The sequence below is a fragment of the Lithobates pipiens genome, unplaced genomic scaffold, assembly GCF_037356315.1.
Source record: "Lithobates pipiens isolate NorthernLeopardFrog02 unplaced genomic scaffold, aLitPip1_a1.2 Scaffold_11, whole genome shotgun sequence".
NCBI classification, from domain to species: Eukaryota; Metazoa; Chordata; class Amphibia; order Anura; family Ranidae; genus Lithobates; species Lithobates pipiens.
This window is the reverse complement of record NW_027507696.1, coordinates 622,087-639,752: the sequence shown is the minus strand read 5'-3', so window position 1 is coordinate 639,752 and position 17,666 is coordinate 622,087. Positions and strand designations below refer to the sequence as shown.

General features: G+C 44.6%; 1 protein-coding gene across 10 annotated transcripts in view; it reads left to right on the top strand.

Annotated features, from left to right (window-relative positions):
- The window catches only part of CACNA1B (calcium voltage-gated channel subunit alpha1 B), a 495,135-nt gene that overhangs the window by 53,813 nt on the left and 423,656 nt on the right, over positions 1-17,666 (top strand). The window lies entirely within an intron of this gene.

The following is a 17,666-nucleotide window of genomic DNA, read 5'->3' as shown; positions in this document are numbered from 1 at the left end:
TGTCTATGCTGAGCCACCTATATCTATCTATTTATCTATCTATTTTCAAATCCTTTGCCATTTAGGCTTATATATATATATAAATATAGTTTTGTTATGATCATTCATTCTTAAAAACGTTACCTTTGAACACTAAGGGACATCCTGTACATATCAAACACAGGGAGGAATCCACTCTTTTCTGGTCTAAAATTAAATACTTAATATTGATATTAAACTTCTAGGCTGGCCATACATGTTATTTTTTTATTTAACCAGTTGGTTGCATGAAAAAAAAACTGATTTCCCCATCCACTTCCACTGAGCTATTGTATTGTGTTGTGGGGAGCCTTCCAGCCAGGCGTCAGCTGAGTATAATGATCAGTGTTGCTGGCGGCTCTGATTATTTGGGAAAAACCTGACAGACTGGTCGTATACAAGTTGATCGATAGATAAATTTGTGTACAATCCGCTGGTTCAGCAGGGACTGCCCAAGTTTTGATCCGTGTACAGGCTAAATAAATTTTGATCCATGTATGGCTGGCTTTAGCGTACCAACCAGTCCAACAAGCTGTGATTTCTTCCAAAAGCCTGCATTGGTCCAACTGGTAATTTTATCTGCTTAAGCCAGAATCTACCCATGTGTGTGTGTGCGTGTTTTTTTTTTTTTTTTTATTACAGGAAAAAAAAAAACACATTTTGCTAAGTGGATGGTAATGCGATGAGAAGGGGAGTCTACTGAGTTTAACCCTTTGTGTTTGTAGTAATTGTCTAACCTCATCTAAATGTGTGCTTTCGGCCTCTAATGCTATGTACACACGATCGGAATTCCGGCCAGCAAAAGACCGATGAGAGCTTTTCATCGGAAAATGCGCCCGTGTGTACGCTCCATCGGAATTTAGATGGCCGAATTCCCGCTAGCAAAAATTTGAGAGCATGTTCTCAATTTTTCCGATGGAAAAACTTTCTATTGGAAATTCCGATTGTGTGTATGCAATTTCCGATGCGCAAAAACTCACGCATGCTCAGATTCACCTACGAGATGGAAGCTATTGGCTACTGGGTATTGAACTTCCTTTTTCTAGTCCCTCCGTACGCGTTGTATGTCACCACGTTCTTGACGGTGGGAATTTGGTGTGACCGTGTGTGCAAGACAGCTTGAGTGAAATTCCGTCGGGAAAACCATCAGAGCTTTTTTTCGACCAAAATTCCGATCGTGTGTACGCGGCATAAGAGGTCTTTAGGGCATCCCTTCTCTTGAAATGTATACATCATCCTATCCAAAGATCTTTATTGCTGACAATCCTTTTTACTCTCAAAAATTGGCTCCATACCATCAAATGGAATACATGAGGATGAAAACAGCCAATCCACAAAAGTTTGTTCCTGTATGTGGTTTTCACATAAATATCAGTGTGTATTTGTCTTTTGTATATACCACTGTGTCTAAGAAATGTACCCGTGTCTCATCCACAGTGATAATAAATCTCATAGAAGTACTATGTAAATACAAAACATCATGATGATCATATAGGGATCCAGTGTCACCCTACCTTTTTTAATCGGATTTATTTTTTGACATTTTTCTAACAAATATAAAGAAAAGGGTTTTCTTCCTACCTTAGCACAAAAATGTCATCTATATAGCGCCACTAGGCTGGGCAGTGTTTCAAATGTAAAGAACCAGAAAAAGCAAAAGTGTTCTCAAAATGATTTGGAAAAGACACTTTTGGATCCCAAATTCCCAATGGCAATGCAACAACACTGCAAAAAAATAAAAATAAAATCTTGCTGAAAAAAATGCATTGACAAGAATCAAACTCAGCAATTCTCTGAACAAAGGCAATTGTGCTACATTGCATTTTCTGCTGTTACTCACTTTAAAAGACAAATCCACTCCCTCCTGGTGACCAATGGAGGTGTAGATGCTGGTAATATCCCAGGTTACTAGAAGGTTACTAGGAAATTGTTGGTTTCCCTTATGTAAGGTCTGGTGTTTTGTACCAACGGAGCCATTATCGTATCCAAGAAATTTGCAATATGTCCAAAAATAGAATTATTGACTGTTTCTGTGGGCCGTCCTGGAGGTATCACGGGATCCTTATGAATCTTATGCAAAATGTATATTACAGAAACCGTTTTTTCCTGCAGCACCATGGTGGTTGCCGTGGGATCCAGTGTTGCTCAGTTTCACGCATGGATGTTCATGGATAATTTTGAAAACACTTTAATTGTTCCTAAATTTTGGTTTTTGAATCAGTGCTTAACCAAGTGGTGCAGTATTTGTGACATTGTAGCCCTAATGAGAGACCAAAATTGGATCCCTATAAAAATGTGATGATGTTTTGAATTCACATAGTGATCTTATCAAATTCATTATCACTGTGTGATGGGACACAAGTACCTTTCTATGATTGAAGTAGTATATATTAACCAAGGATGAATATACACACTGATATTTACACAAAAGCAACTTACGAGAGCCAACTTTTGAGGTTTGAAAGTTTTCATCTTTCTTATGTATTCCAATCTGTGGTACGAAGTCAAATTTTGAGAATTAAAAGGATTATCGCCGATAAAGATCAGCTAGAGGGGATATTGGATGAGATAATATAGTATAGATAAATCTAGATTTTGAGAGAGGGAATACTTCAAAAGGTTGGGCACCCCTGCTCTAAAATGTGTTTTTAAAGAGAGAGGACCACTTAAGCGACATGGTAACGGTCACGGGCCACAATGAGCAGAGCGGGCATTTGTCAGGTCCGTGTCCACTCCATATATGCAGAATGGACACAGTCCGCTCTACTCTATGGGTCCTCTGATCCGATCAGACGGACGGGGACGGATTTCCTTCTGTTTTGTTTTTTTAGCGGATTGGATTGGAGGTAGGTGGGTGTAAATGAACATTACATCTGCCGCTCCATAGAGGTGAATGGAGGGTCCGAAAGGGGTGGGACCGATCATGTGAAAGGGGCCCAAGGCTGCTTTCACATTGATTTGCTGCGGTTTACCAGCACCGCGGGTGCAGCGTAGTGCAACTGTGGCTTTCCTGTGGGTTAGCTGCACTTTGCCATAGAATCCTATTATATCCTGCAGGTATGATGCACTTTCTGAAAGCGCACCAAATCTGCAGATAATAACAGAAGCCTATGGCTCGGTGCAGGTCACCCGCAGGCGCACTGTGCTGCACCTGTGGATCAGTTTGAAAGTAGACCAGTAACCACTGCAGACAGATATGCCCATAAATATACTGTGATTTTAGTAATAAAATTACTTTTAATAACAGTCTTTCATTCAGGTTTTGCTGGCTGTTGCTGCCCCAGGCGGATGCATTTGGTCACTCCATCACTCATCACTCCACCTGTGACAGGAGCCAGTGCTATACAGGAAGCATCAGCTTATGCGGCTCTGCTCTGCAGCCGGTTGCTTTCTCCACTGCCAGCTTCATTTAAAACACTGATGCTCTGGGATGGCGGGTCGGCAAGCTACGGTCTGGGCTTGCCAACCCGCCATCCCAGAACATGAGGTCGTGGGCCACACCAGAGAGCTCCGCGGGCCATATGTGGCCCCCGGGGCCACTGGTTGGGCACCCCTGTTTTAGAGGCTGAAAGACAACATTTAGATGAGGATAGACATTCACCGGAAACACAAAGGGTTAAAACCGGTACAATCAGCCTTTCATCTCATTACATCTGTGGATGTTAAACAATCATTTTTTTTGGGCAAGTGGGTTCTTGCGCATGTCTGACATGCATACGATGTTCCTGAATGTTGAAAGGTAAAGCTTTTTATGTATCCAACAAGGAGAGTGAATTATCATAAACAACACTATACTTGTCAGTCATTTTTTGTCATTTAATGTCTTAATGCACCTCTGCAGGTTAATATGTAGGTGAAACGGGCAAAAAAAAAAAATAGGAAAAAAGGTGTCACAGCATAGATAGACATTCAATACACAAAAACAGGTCTGTAGCAAAGCATTTCATTGAGCAAGGGCACTTGAAGACTGATTTGGGCTTCATGGTTTTGGATGACGTACCCAAAAATAATAGATTAGGCAAAGGATTTTCTTCCTTGAGAGAGAAAAGGGGTATTGTGGATCAACAGGTTAAGCCCTCTTCATCCACACATGACCTTTTATCTTTTTATGTAGTTGCTTTGACTTACAGTACATTGATGTTATTATTGATGGTAGTGCCTACTGTTTACTTTCAGATTTTTGGATCTATTGCACTTTGGGCTTTAGCTACAAATGGGATTGAAAATACATATAAAAAGTCAACTATATACAGAGACATTGTGACGTGTTGTGTTTCAAGTTGGTCTGATAAAATCTTTGGTATGCCACTTGCTATAAATGAAGTTGGATTACTATGGGCTGGTGTCCATATGTGTTCACAATGACATAGTCCCTTTTTATATGGAGTACGTTTCCTTGTTTCAGTGTTGTCATAAACTACTCATGCTCCTGACACAATTGTGTTTGTACTATTTGATGTTCGAGAGAAAAAAATAAAATAAAACCTGTTGGAGTGCAGTGACTTTTTGGACAATATTAATGATAATGGCAAGGTTGAGTTTGCCTGTCTCCTGTACCCAGCCTGTAGTGCAGGGGTCCTCATACTATGGCCCCCCAGTTGTTCAGGAACTACAATTCCCATCATGTCTGTGAATGTCAGAGGTTTACAATGCCTCATTGGATGTGTTGTTCCGCAACAGCTGGAGGGCCGTAGTTTGGAGACCCCTGCTGTAGTGGATCCTATGCTCAAGTACACCTTGTCCATTTGTCTTTTATTTATATACACTATATTGTCAAACGTATTGTGACGCCTGCCTTTACACGCACATGAACTTTAATGGCATCCCAGTCTGTAGGGTTCAATACAGAGTCAGCCCACTCTTTGCAGCTATCACCGCTTCAACTCTTCTGGGAAGGCTGTTTGAAGGTTTAGGAGGGTGTCCATGGGAATGTTTGACAATTCTTCCAGAAGCGCATTTGTAAGGTCGGGCACTGATGGTAGACAAGAAGGCCTGGCTCGCAGTCTCCGCTCTAATTCATCCCAAAGGAGTTCTATCTGATTGAGGTCCTGTACTTATGTGGACAAGAAGGAACAGGAAGGGGCCATCCTCAAACTGTTCCCACAAAGTTGGGAGCATGAACACCTTTGGGATGAATTAGAGCCAAGACTGCGAGCCAGGCCTTCCTCGTTTAACCCCGGCGCCTGACCTCAGAAATGTGCTTCTGGAAGAATGGTCAGACATTCCCATAGACACCCTCCTTGTGGACGGCCTTCCCAGAAGAATTGAAGCTGTTATAGCTGCAAAGGTTGGGCCAACTCAACGTTGAGCCCTACAGACTAAGCCCTTGTACACACGGGTTGGACATTCCGACAACAAAATCCGTCAGATTTTGTCCGAAACTGGTGTTGCATACACACGATCGGACAAAGTTGTCGGAAAATCCAATCGTTCGTAACTTGATGACGTTATTTCGTTACGATGGGACTACGTTCAGGCTAGTAGCCAATAGCTTTGGTCTAGGAATTTGACCTGAGCATGTGTGGCACTTTGTCCGATCATTTGTAGAGAATTCCGATCGGACAAAGTCCGATCAGATCATGTTGTCGGAAAATTTTATAGCCCAGCTCTAAAACTTTGTCGGTCGGATATTCCTACGGAAACAGTCAGATGTAGCCCACACACGCGGTCGGATTATCCGACAACGCGGTCCGATCGGACATTTTCCGTCGGAATGTCCGACCGTGTGTACAAGGGCTTAGACTGGGATGCCATTAAAGATCATGTGTGTGTAAAGGCAGGCACCCCAATACTTTTGACAATATAGTGTATATCATTGGGTTTTATATATACATAATTTGTGTAATGGGATTAATGTTCAGCATAGTGCGAAGTGTTATTTGATAATAAGTGCAGCATGAAGCCTTCATAATTCCTCTCTGGGTGTCAAGGATCCTTCTGTATTTAGGTTTATCCTGTGTGCATTAAACTCTTATTATCTAGGCCAAGATATAAATTTTCATATATTCATATTTATAATTATGTGGGTTTCTTGTCTAGTGGTTCTGCGCATGCTTGTCCTGCTTGTGAAGAAGTTTCCAGGAATAAGTAAAAAGCTTCTAATTCGTTTTAAAAGGAATCTGTCAGTATGGAACTACTGCCTTGCTGACTTGTTTTTGAAAGTATTCTGTATAGCAGGGGGTGTCCAAACTTTCTAAAGGAAGGGGCAGTTTACTGTCCTTCAGACTTTAGGGGGGGGGGGGGCAGACAGTGCCTAGTGGGAGTAAACAATGCCTGATCTTTGGTATTAGGGGGGAAAAATAACCGGTGTCAGTGGGAATAGTGCCCTATTTGTTTTATCAATGAAAGGAATTATGCCCCTGTTTCGTCACATATGGCGACCTATCACATTTGGCTACATACTGGACTGCGCGCCGCCGCCATATGCGTTCCAACACTGGGGCGATCTGAATTTTGTGGCCACACCCCTGAGTCCAGGTTCAAGCCCCACCATCCAAGTGGACAACGGTGTTGGAACGCATATGGCGGTGTCGCACATGCGCACTCCAGCGGGTAGCAAAATGTGATGGGTAGCCGAATGTCACGTGACACCCCATCATTGGTGTCAGTGGAAGGAATGGTTCCCCATCGTTGGTGTCAGTGGCAAAAATTATGACCCGACACCAACGATGGGTCATAATTTTTGTCACTATCGTTGGTGTCAGTGGCAGGAATAATACATCAAGGGCCCGGATAAAGGCAAGCAAAGGGCCGCATATGGCCCCAGGGCTACAGTTTGGAGACCACTGCTGTATAGCTAGAAGAATTACCTTATAAATGAGAAGTTGCAAGTGACCCCTTAATAGTGTGCGGCGGTCCACAACCACACATACAGTAGGTATGGCCCTGATGACAACCAACCAGTTTTCTCTCCAAAAACTTTCAAAACCTTTCAGGAATGCCAAACACGGTGCAAAGGTCAAATCACAGGCAGCCAGTTACACAGCCTTCTGGGAAAGGCAGCTAACCAATTATTGATAGAAGATTCTGGAAAAAAATCATGTCTTCCGCCTGTATACTGTTGCCACGGCTACAAGAGAGAGAAATTCAATTTTTTTTTTTTTTTGGCAGATATTTCCATTTCAACTGGCAGCCTGATGAGATTCTATGTCATTAATAGATGATACGTTTGCTGGTCTGGCAGTTTTATATGTTATATCCATTTTTTATGGAAACTCGATTTTCCCTTTTAAGATCCCGAATGTGTACCTGACGTTGCTTTAAATGTACCTACCTCATAACAATAAGTAGTCTGGCATGAATAGACCTCTGCGCGCCGCGCGGACCGGGCGTCCATCCTACTGTTTATTGAATGCTAGAAGCACATTGCTGCTTTGTATGCCGACCTTTACCGCTTCTAATCAGATATAAGCAGAATCCCCTCTAATCCTTCAATTCTGCCCGCTCGTGCCACAGCCCATATTTGCCAACGGCAAAAAATACTCTTAATTATACATGACCCTCTTTAAATGTTAAACACAAGAGTACAGCGCAAATCAGAACAGAAACCGAGGGACCGGCGTCTGCGTGAGGCTTTCACTTAACACTTGCTGGGCTGCAAAGCAGCGGAATATCATGACGGATCTGTTGTGGTGATAGATCCGGCATTGCTTGTAGTGTGGAGATCTTTGTACACTGGATCTTCCTAGATCTTTTATTTTGATGTTTTTACTCCCAGCTGTATACTTATATTACCTGTGATCGATTGGCACTCACCGGTGTCACCTTCCTGTTTAGGGCTCTTTCAGACAGGTGGCAATGCTTAACACCCCCTGAAAAGTGATCCACACTTGATTGCTTTTCAGAGGGTGGTATAGCAGCAGCTGGCAGGCATTCATCAGGTGTTACTGCTGTTAAATTACACTTTTTTTTTTTTAATTGCTGAAGGGCAATTTTTTGCACGTGGGACTGCGCCAGAACTGCAAGCCAAGCGTTTGTTTCACAGTTGAGGTGTGGCCCCATTGATCTCATTGGACGTGTTTGACAGGTGGTGCCACCTCTCAAACTCTGCAGTCCAAGTTAAAATTGCCACAGCCTAGAACAGTGATGGTGAACCTCGGCACCCCAGATTTTTTGGAACTACATTTCCCGTGATGATCAACCACACTGCAGAGTGCGTGAGCATCCTGGTAGTAAAATGTAAAAATGTAGTTCCAAAACATTTGGGGTGCCAAGGTTCGCCATCACCGGCCTAGAAGCACAGCATCACAGCCAAAGCATGGGTGCAGCCCCGGCGGGGGGGCTGTAATATTAGAGTTCTGGTGGGCGATCGCCAGTGTGAAAGATCCCGCAGGGTGCGACTATCCCTATTACCCCTCAGATGTCTTTCTTTTTTGTCTGGCTTATAAACCACTATAAAAACATGTACTTTGTACTTATTAAGTGTGTTATATATTGCAGTAAAGTTTTCATGCAATGCTAAAGTTTTGCATTTGTTATTTTTAAAGCAAACCTGCGATTTTCCATTAGAGGACAAAGCAACAGGGCCGGGACAAGGGGTGGGCAGGAGGGACGGCTGCCCCTGGCGTAATGGTTTATTGCGCCGGGGTAGGGGGCACACTGACCCTAGCTCTAAGGGAAAGGCATCTTTGCCCTGGGCACTGGATGATCTTGTCCCGGTACTGCAAAGCAACATGGTGGCCCCCAACAGCGGCACATTGTCACCTTCCCTTTATTTCTCTGCAGCTCTAGTCACCCAGGGAAGTGACACACTCGGTGCATCCAGGTATAGGGGAAACCTCTCACTCACTACCTTTCCTTGTATACAATTGTCTGGTCGGGTACATGGGGAGAGGGGCTGTGTGGAGTGCTTTTTAGCCATGTGTAAACTTTAGTGTTTGCAACCTTGGAGATAAAAAAAAAACTTTTTTTTCTGTCTTTTTAAGGGGTTCCTATGAGCTCTTTAATATAACCATTTTATTTGTGCTTGCAACGTTTCTCTGTTACCTGCTTGATCCTGCCAGTTCCCCTGTTCCTGTTGGTAAACTGGCCACACTAAGCATGGAAGCTGAACCATGCCAGCATGGTCAGTTTATGGCCCTTGCCATCCAGCTGCCGGCTGTATCTTCTATGGTCTGTGTAAACCCCCCCCCCCCTCCCCCCATCCATCCCTCCTCCCCTCATCCATCCCTCCTCCCTTGTTTGAAAGCATATATTTATGTAATTAAAGTAGTTGTGAAGTTCAATAATCACATACATACTTTCAAAAGCTTAACTTCAGCCTTAAAAATGTGTATGTGCCATACCTGTGGGATCCCACTGATAGTAGACTCCTGTGTCCCATGCCAAGCACACTGGGGGCTGCTCACTTGGCACACCCTGGGGGTTAATTACTAAAGGAAAATCCACTTTGCACTACAAGTGCACTTGGAAGTGCAGTCGCTGTCGATCCGAGGGGGACATGCAAGGAAAGTAAAAAACAGCATTTTAGCTTGCACATGATTGGATGCTATAATCAGCAGAGCTTCCCCTCATTTCAGATCTACTCAGATCTACAGCGACTGCACTTCCAAGTGTACTTTCAGTGCAATTTCAAGTGCACTTTGTAGTTTGCACTTGTAGTGCAAAGTGGATTTGCCTTTCATAAATCACCCCCAAAGTCTATCCACCTCTCAGATCAGAGAACGCTTGACATTTATTGAGAAGGTGCACACTGTTCTCTGAATGGTGCCCATGCTGAGCGAGCAACCACCTGTGCTTACAATGCAGCAGGGCAGCTGCTCAGTACAGGACCCAAAAGCTACTGAAAAGCATTGGAGTAATGGTGCCAACCACAGTGATTTCCAGCTTCCACGGGGATGCCACAGGTATGGCACATGCATACACTATATTACCAAAAGTATTGGGACACATGCCTTTAGAGGCAGATGAAATTTAATGGCATCCCAGTCTTGTTCCATAGTGTTCAATAATGAGTTGGCTCACCCCAGCTTCATCTCTTCTGGGAAGGCTGTCCACAAGATTTAGGAGGGTGTCTATGGGAATGTTTGACCATTCTTCCAGAAGCACATTTGTGTGGTCAGGCACTGATGTTGGATGAGAAGGTCTGGCTCTTAGTCTCCACTCTAATTTATCCCAAAGGTGTTCTGTTGGGTTGAGGTTAGGACTCGATGTCTTTATGGACCTTGCCTTGTGCAATGGTGCACAGTCATGTTGGAACAGGAAGGGGCTGTCCTCAAACTTTTTCCCACAAACTTGGGAGCATGTAATTATCCCAAATGTCTTGGTAGGTTGAGTCCGGCAGTCTTTTCCCAGAAGTGGGAGCAGATACTTGGATTTGACAGGTGCCAAATGTGACACCGGAGGGGGGTGAATCAGATTTGTGGAAGTTTCATTTCTGGGTGGAACTCCACTTTAAGGCCGGGTTCACACCGCTGCGATGCGGGAACGCCGCGAATCCGCGGCGTTTTCCCGCATCGCATTACTCCCGCCGGCAGTTCACACTGCCCTATGCAGACGGCTGGGAGTGTCAATGATATGTTAATGACACCCCCAGATCCGTCCGCATATCGCAGTGCGATCTGCCGACTCGCACAGGAATCGGATCGCATGGTGTGAACCCCCATGCGATCCGATTCTGTTGCGGACCAAAAAAAGGGTCCCGTGCGAGTTTGCTGCGGGAGCGATGCGAATTCAGCCATACTATCTGTATACTATCTGTATGGCTGAACTCGCATCGCTACGGAGATCGGATGTGATTTGCGCTGCGAATCACATCCGGATCTCCCCCCGCAGCAGTGTGAACCCAGCCTAAGAGTTCCCTTCACTGGAACTAAGGGGCCAAGAATGGTCAAACATTGCCATAGACACACTCCTAAACCTTGTGGACAGCCTTCCCAGAAGCTGTTATAGATGCAAAGGATGGGCCAACTCTATATTGAACCCCGACTAAGACTGGGATGCCATTAAAGTTAATGTGGATGTAAAGGCAGGCGGCCCAATACTTTTTCAAACATAGTTTATACTGCGGTGGTGAGATGAGCACCTTTTATGTGCCATTTAGCCTAGGTTCACATTGGTACGATTTGGCATGCAATTTGACATATCAATACACAAGCCAAATCAGCGGCTATTGCCGGCAATAGCACCGTCCGAATCAGTGCGACAACGACTTTGCACCCGAAGTTGCCAAAAGTAGTGCAGGAACTATTTTTTGGGAATCGGTGCCACGGCACAATTTCAATAGACATCTGTGCAGGAACCCGCAAAGATGTCTGTCAAATCGCCCCCTGAAGACGGACTGCGTTGTTGGGTTGAAATTTCTAACCCACAGCAATGTGAACTTGGGCTTAAAGTCGATGTGAAGCTCTGCTGAGCAGTTTAACTGGCATGTACCTGGCTTGTCTCAGTATATATCTAGAAATATGCTTTATGGAACAAGATCCAAGCAAGTCTATACTATTACCATTATATACCGTCTATCACTAGCGTGGGATGCTGTACAGAGAACACAGCCTGCAGCATATTTAAAAAAAAATCATGTAATAATGTCTTGGTGGATTCGATATGTTACAATGTAAGTTGTTAAAAGGAATAGTAACAATGAAGAATATGAGCTGTCAGCACCTTTCTGACACTTCTGACATTATGACATCATATCAGGAATGGGCATTTATTAAAACTGGAAATCCAGATCCCTACAAACAACCACTAAGCTGTCCCACGATCCAGCGGTGTACTCACCGCAACCGTGTCCTCCCCTGGCAGGGCTGGCATCGTTACTATGGCCACCACCCGGCTGTGACAGCATGCGGCCTCACAGCCGGGTGTCCACTGTGCATGTGCAAGCAGTGCTGCGCTCTGTGACTGGCCCTGAAGTCTTCTAACCCCTTGTACACACGGGTCGGACATTCCGACAACAAAATCCGTCGGATCTTGTCCGAAACTTGTGTTGCATACACAACGGTCGTACAAAGTTGTCGAAAATAACGTCATCACGTTACGAACGATCGGATTTTCCGTTACGACGGGACTACGTTCAGGCTAGTAGCCAATAGCTTTGATCTCGTAATTTGATCTGAGCATGCGTGACACTTTGTCCGATCGGAATTCTCGACATGATCATGTTGTCGGAAAGTTTTACAGCCCAGCTCTAAAACTTTGTCCGTCGGATATTCCGACGGAAACAGTCCGATTGAGCCCACACACGGTCGGATTATCCGACAACACGGTCCGATCGGACATTTTCCTGTCGGAATGTCAGCCCTTGTACACACGGTCAAAGACCTGTCATATGTCCCAGAAGGCTTTGGGAAGGAGAACTTCTGTTTCAGATCACCTAAGGCGACCAGAATGGAAGTGGGAGTAGGTACCTGTCAAATTTGGATACCTGCACCCCCCCTCCCCTTCCTTCTCAGTTTCACAAACAGGAGCGGGGTAGGAAGCCTTAAAGTGGAAGTTCCACTTTTGGTTGGTTGTGTGTGTGGTTTTGGTTCCTCTTTAGGTTAGCTGTGTGTGCTGCTATTCACTTAGATACTCTCCCAGTTATAGCAGACATGTCAGCCCATTGTCACACTGCAAGGCTCCCATTGAGGCTGACCTGTCTTCTTCTTGTGATCGGGGTGGATAACAGGTACATACTAAAGTTTGCTTGAGGAGAATAAATCTGCCAAATACCAAAGCATTTAGTCTTAATTCTTGTAATCCTGACAGCACCTTTGTTGTGTTATAGTTCCTATGTTTCTGTTATCAGTTTAGTTGACAGGACAGCCAATATGGGAGCCTTATAGCCTGACATTCAACTTAAAGTGGTTGTAAACCCGCTGAAAGTTTTGTTTTTGTTTTTTACTCACCTGAAAAGGAAAAGGCATAATGAGCTAGTATGCACCACATACTAGCTCATTATGAAATACATCCCTTAGAACGAAGCCCTGACATTTGGCCCGATCCACGGCGAGGGAGCTGATATATTCCCTCTGCTTTTCTTCTGGGTATCGTGGCTCCGGCGCTGTGAGTGGCTGGAGCCGCGATATCGTCACTCCCGCGCATGCGCGCAGGGGATTACTTCCCGGAAGGGTCCAGCGTCTGCTGGATTTTCAGCCAAGAATCCCCTGCTGTGCATGCGCCATTGCAGTCAGTGGCGCATTGCGAGGCGGAGTACGGTTTAGGAGATATTTTTTTTTACCTACAGGTAAGCCTTATTATAGGCTTTCCTGTAGGTAAAAGTCCCAAAATTGACTATACAACCACTTTAAACAGTTCCCGACCAGCGCACGCCGATGTACATCGGCAGAATGGCACGAGCAGGCATATTGGCGTACAGGTACGTCCAATCTTCAATGCCGTCCTGCCATCGCGAGCGCTCTGCCGGCGGCGCGCTCGCGTGCTGGTCGGGACCCCAGTGAGTCCGGTCGCTAGTCCCGTGGACTCGATCGCTGCGGGCATACTCGCGATCGTCTCACGGGACGGCTGAATGGAGAAGTGCCGTTGTAAACAGCATTTCTCCATTCTGCCTAGCAACTAGTGACGCTGATCTCTGCTCCATGTGATTGGAGCAGAGATCAGTGTTCACTAAATGAAAGCCCAGCCCCCCACAGTTAGTAACACACCCCTAGGAACACTTAACCCCTACACTGCCACCCACTGGTTAACCCCTTCACTGCCAGTGTCAGGAATCACTGCTATCATTTATATAGCAGTGATTGCTGTATAAATGACAATGGTCCCAAAAATGTGTAAAAAATTTCCGATGTGTCCACCGCAATGTCGCAGTCACAATAAAAATCGCTGATCGCCGCCATTACTAGTAAAAAAAAAAATAATAAAAAATTATTAATAAACGATCCCTATTTTGTAAATGCTATAACTTTTGCGCAAACCAATCAATAATCGCTTATTGCGATTTTTTTTAACCAAAAATATGTAGACGAATACGTATCGGCCTAAACTGAGGGAAAAAATGTTGTTTTATATATTTTTTGGGGGATATTTATTATAACAAAAAGTAAAAAATAATGCGTTTTTTTCAAAATTGTCGCTCTATTTTTGTTTATAGCGCAAAAAATAAAAACCGCAGGGGCGATCAAATACCACCAAAAGAAAGCTCTATTTGTGGGAAAAAAAGGACGTCAATTTTGTTTGGGAGCCACGTCGCACGACAGCGCAATTGTCAGTTAAAGCGACGCAGTGCCGAATCGCAAAAAGTGGTCTGGTCTTTGACCAGCAAAATGGTCCGGGGCTGAAAGTGGTTAAGACTGCTGCTCTGTCATGGAAAGAATAAAGTAATACAAAAAAATAAAAAATGGTAAGGTAAAAAAGTAAGCCTACCTCAGCCTTTCTCAGCCAGGATTCTGTGGAACCCTAGGGTTCTTCTTCAGGGGTTGCTATGGGTTCTTCTTCAGGGGATCTTCATTCTTTCTCCAACACTGACCACTTTATTAGGTACACCTTGATAGTGCCGGGTTGGTCCCCCTTTTGCCTTCAGAACCCCCCTAATTCTTGGTGGCATAGAATCAACAAGGTGTTGGAAACAATCCTCAAAGATTTTGGTCCAAATGACATGATATCTTTACACAGTTGCTGCAGATTTGTCAGCTGCACATCCATGATGTGATTCTCCCGTTCCTCCACATCCCAAAGGTCCCCCACACTATTACCCCACCAGCCTTAATACAAGGCTGGATGGATCTATGCTTTCATATTGGTTTTGCCAATTTCTGACCGTACTATTTGAATGTCGCAGCTAAAAATCGAGACTCATCAGACCAGGCAACGTTTTTCCAATCTTCTATTGTCTAATTTTGGGGAGCCTGTACGAATGGTAGCCTTCGTTTTCAATTCTTCGCTGAGACAGGAGTGGCACCCGGTGTGGTCTTCTGCCCGCTTTAGCCATCTGCTTCAAGGTTTGATATGTTGTGGGTTCAGAGATGGTATTCTGCATACCTTGGTTGTATCGAGTGGTTATTTGAGTTACAGTCGTCTTCCTATCATCTTGAACCAGTCTGCCCCATTCTCCTCTGACATCAACAAGGCATTTTCATCCACACAACTGCCGCTCAGAATATGTTTTCTCTTTTTTTTTTGGACCATTCTCTGTAAACCCTAGACATGGTTGTGCTTGAAAATACCAGTAGATCAGTAGATGTTTAAATGCCCAGACCAGCCTGTCTGGCACCAACAACCATGCCCTTTCTTCACCATTCTGATACTCCGTTTTAACTTCAAGTCGTCTTCACCATGTCTAGATGCCTAAATGCATGGAGTTGCTGCCACGTGATTGGTTGATTTAGCCATTTGTGTTACCAAGCAATTGAACAGGTGTACCTAATAAAGTGGCCGGTGAGTGTATCTTCCTTCTCTGACTGGTAGCTGGACGCAGGTCAGGGGCTGCATGCTCGACCAACAGAAGGCCATGTGTGGCTGGAAATATTCATGCCCTTTTCTGAGGAACACACCGCAACATACGAGGTGCATACTTTCCAAAAAAATGACCACTAGAGTCCTCAGTCACTTTTTGCCCACATTGGAGATCAAAGGGTTCTGCCCCAGTAATGCCCATGAATGATCACCAGCCTGTTTAGAAAATCATGGCATCTTAGCAGATTGAGAGACCTTTTTGGGAACAATTCTGTATCATGTGATGAGCTCTAAACACATAATGACCAGTGGCTACAGAAGGGCAAAGGGCTTCTTAAATAACTAGAGTGGTGGCAAGTATAATGTAGTGGGAGGAATGGTGGCAGTGCCGGGACAAGGTCATCCAGCGCCCAGGGCAAAGACGCCAAACTGCGCCCCCCTTTCCCTTAGGGTTAGGGCAGGGCCGTCTTTAAGGCAGGGCAAAAGGGGCAGCTGCCCTGGGCCCTGTCATTGTTGTGGGGCCCAAAGCAGCTGCTTCATACTTGCCAACCAACCCAGTTTAAATTCCCTTGTCCCTTGAAGTTTTAGTCCCATGCTGTGTCCTGATATCTCAGTGTGAAGTGCTGCTACTAATGCTGCCCAGATCTGCCCTATTGTTGTGTTGTGTTGATGTAAATAACCACCAATCATATGTAAACAGGGGCGGCATTCATATGTAAATAGCTGCATCCGGCAGCATAGATATGTAAATAAAGGTGGCATTCATATGTATATCATGCCCCCTGCAGTGAGGAGATGATGTGCTGTAACCTCTAGCAACCAATCAGTGAGAAGTATTACTGTACAGTAATCTCTAGCAACCAATCAACAAGCAAAAACCATGTGCTGTAACATCTAGCAACTAATCAGTGAGCCTTAATGTGTGCTGTAACCTCTAGCAACCAATCAGTGAGAAGTATTACTGTACAGTAATCTCTAGCAACCAATCAACAAGCAAAAACCATGTGCTGTAACATCTAGCAACTAATCAGTGAGCCTTAATGTGTGCTGTAACCTCTAGCAACCAGTCAGTAAGTGGTTGCCAGAGGTTACAGTGTATTATTACCACTTACTGACTGGTTGCTAGAGGTTACAGCACACATTAAGGCTCACTGATTAGTTGCTAGATGTTACAGCACATGGTTTTTGCTTGTTGATTGGTTGCTAGAGATTACTGTACAGTAATACTTCTCACTGATTGGTTGCTAGAGGTTACAGTGTATTATTACCAATCGCTGCCTGATTTGATAGTAGCTAGACTTAAAATCAGTTTACTCTATTTATTGTATGTCTCAGAGCAGGTGGAGAGAAAAATTGTATGGGGGGGCCCCCAAGAAATTTTTTGCCCGGGGTCCAGTCAATATTAAAGACGGCCCCTGGTTAGGGTCAGGGTGCCCCCTACCCCTGCAATAAACCATTGTGCCAGGGGCAGCCGTCCCTCCTGCCCACCCCTTGTCCCGGCCCTGAATGGTGGAGAACGATTGGATGAACCCCAGTAGGGAGCACTGGTGAGGGTCCATGAGAGTTCAACTCTCTAGCTTCAGATTGTGTTTTCATACTTTTTAAATCGTAATCAATGTCACCTGAAATTCTCCTAGTGATCTCGCTGTAGTGCACCTGATTCCAGGTGGCTGTATTTGAATTCTGGTATTTGCAGTCCTCCAGCAGTTGTACACGGCTGACTTACCAGCCGCGCCGTATGAACACGGAAAGCAGGTCAGTGTAAATATAACTGAGTAATCTGCAGTTTTACAATTCTGATTACGTGACTAGAGACCGCAAATACATATTCTGAAGGGAAAGCAGCAGATGAAATGTGTGGGACCCGGGAGCTGAGAAAAGACCTTTCATGAGCGGGCCTCTCTCCGCTCGCAGTGCTAGCCGCTCGCTGGAAATGGCGCCATAAAATATGTATGGTTATTTCTTCAATAGAATTTTTTTTTTTCCTGTTCCTTCTATCACTGCGGTTATTCCACCTGCAAATAAAAGCGTACAAACTCCTCACTGCACCTCCTAAAGCGGGAGCAAACCCAGTTTCAAAAAGCACTTACGTTCCCGGCATGCCAGAAATGCTAACGTTCACATTGGTTGTGCTCTCAACCAAACTTTCAAACCACCCAATGGCTGGTTTCATAACTGATCACATGTGCAGCATTATGGCAGTTGAAGAATCATTAGAGGCCAAGATGGCGGCTTCCTTGACTGAAAACGATTGAAGGATTTACTTCCACTTTCAGAGTACATGATTAGAAATGTTCACCTAGCATGATAGACAC